Genomic DNA, 2,273 nt, shown 5'->3' on the forward strand with positions numbered 1-2,273 from the left:
TATTTTGATTTTTTTGTGGAACCTCTTGCTGTACTGTCCTCTGTAATGGTTGTATTATTTCACATTCCCACTAATAATGTATGAGAGATTTTTCTTTCACATCCTTGACAGCATTTGTTATTGTGGTTTTTTTAAAATAATAGCTGTTCTAATTGGAGTGAGATGATAACTCATTGTACTTTTGATTTGTATTCTTTGATGGTCAATTATATATTTAATATTTTTTCATACTCATTGGTCATTTGTAATTATTCTTTTGAGAAATGTCTATTATATCATTTGCATATTATTATTATTATTATGTTGAGGATTAAACCCAGGGGTTCGTTACCTTTGATCTACATTCCAGATCCTGTTTACTCCATAAATTGCTGAGGCTGGCTTCAAACTTGCAGTCCTCCTGCTACAGCTCACTGAGCTGTTGGGATTACAGACATGTGCCACCTTGAAATCAATCTCTCTCTCTCTCTCTCTCTCTCTCTCTCTCTCTCTTTCTTTCTCTCTCTCTCTCTCGTAGGTGTAAACTCTCCTCTTAGCTTTTGCTGTACCCCACAAATTTTGTCATGTTTTGTTTCCATTTGTTTCAAGACATTTTTATCCTCCCAACTCTGCTTTTTTGGTATTGGGGATTGAACCCAGGTCCTTGTGTATAAGCACTCTACCACTGAGCTACATCCTCAGCCCATTTCATTTTATTTTGAGATAAGATTCACTAAATTGTCTAGGCTGGCCTTGAACTTTTGAACTTCTTGTCTCAGCTTCCTGAGTACCAAGGTTAATGTCCCCTTTTTAGTGCTTCAATGACAATCCAGTATCATGTTTTTAAGTCTCCATGAGTTTATGCAGATCTTGAAGTTCATCAGCCTTTTCTGCAATTTCATCAACAGTTTGTTCAGGCTGTGCCCTTCTCTGTGGTCTTTCTTCAAGACATTCTAGGAATAGAGACCCATCAGCATTATTATAGATTGTAAATTCCAAGTCTTTATCCACATTGGAAATATTCTTTTCAGTTAGTTACTGCTCTGGAGGAAGTGTCTCCATTCCAGTGATCATGTTTAACTAGTTCATTTAAATCGTACTCCATAAATTTAGACATATGTCTCTCCAAGTAAGTATGAGCTGATTGAGAATAGCCTCCAATGGACATAGCTCTGCAGTCCAAATAGTTAGCAGATGGACAGGTTTAGAAAGTGTGAGGGCATCATCATACCAGCAACAAACAATAAGCAGCCCAACACAACAGGGTATCCAGCTATGGTTGGTACATGGGTCTTGCTTTTAATTTGAGATACAAAGTAAGACACAAGAAGTGTTCTGTCAATTACAAATCTGGAATCCAAACACTTCTTGTACATGAATTGTGGAACAGTCTAGCATCAACAATAAGCCCCACAATTGAGATACCAATATGTGTCAACATGGAAAATTTTTTTTTCAGCAAGCTACAAGCTCTGACTGTGCCCTCTCCAATGCAACCAACACTGCATGGGTATTTTTTCAGACCAACCGTGGCCAAACCTTGTTTAACAGCTTCCATTGCATATTCAATTTGATGAATCCTGACCTGAGGGCTCCAAACAGTGATCTCATTGTCATATTGTTCATGAAACATAGCTACAGCCTGGACCTAGCTGAAAGCCTCCTGAACAATTTACAAATGAAGGAGTGTGGCTCCTAAGGAACCTCTCCAAGACTGACCTCCTTGTCTGTTTTTTTTTTAAATATTTACTTTTTTAGTTGGACACAATATCATCTTTATTTTATTTATTTATTTTTATGTGCGCTGAGGATTGAACCCAGGACCTCGCACGTGCTAGGTAAGCACTCTACCACTGAGCCACAACCCCAGCCCTCCTTTCCTGTTTTTAATAGAAATATTTGTGGCTTTTTTCCTACTGTATTATGAGTTCTTTATATTGTTGGAATATCAATCCCTTCTCAGGTGTATGGTTTTCAATTATTTTCTCACATTATTTAGATTACTTTTTCATTTTGTATATTGCTTCTTTTGCTATTCAAAAGCTTTTTGGAATAGTGTTGATCGCTTTACTTACCTATACTTTTGTGTCCAATTCCAACAGCTCACTGCTCATTTCATTTTTAGCATGCACATGTTGTTTTTCCAGCACCATTGATTAAACAGACTATTGATAGACTGTGTATTCTTGGTGTATTTTTTAGATTAGTTGAACATACATATGTGGGTTTGTTTGGGGGTTATTTTATTCTATTGATCTCTATATGTCTCTTTTTATACCAAGATCATATTAGTT

At 36.6% G+C, this 2,273-nt stretch overlaps 1 pseudogene; it reads right to left on the reverse strand.

Moving 5' to 3' along the window:
* Positions 1-822: 822 nt before the first annotated feature.
* LOC101972327 (proteasome subunit alpha type-1 pseudogene) lies at positions 823-1,612 on the reverse strand (annotated as a pseudogene).
* Positions 1,613-2,273: the final 661 nt, after the last annotated feature.

The sequence above is a fragment of the Ictidomys tridecemlineatus genome, chromosome X (assembly GCF_052094955.1).
Source record: "Ictidomys tridecemlineatus isolate mIctTri1 chromosome X, mIctTri1.hap1, whole genome shotgun sequence".
NCBI classification, from domain to species: domain Eukaryota; kingdom Metazoa; phylum Chordata; class Mammalia; order Rodentia; family Sciuridae; genus Ictidomys; species Ictidomys tridecemlineatus.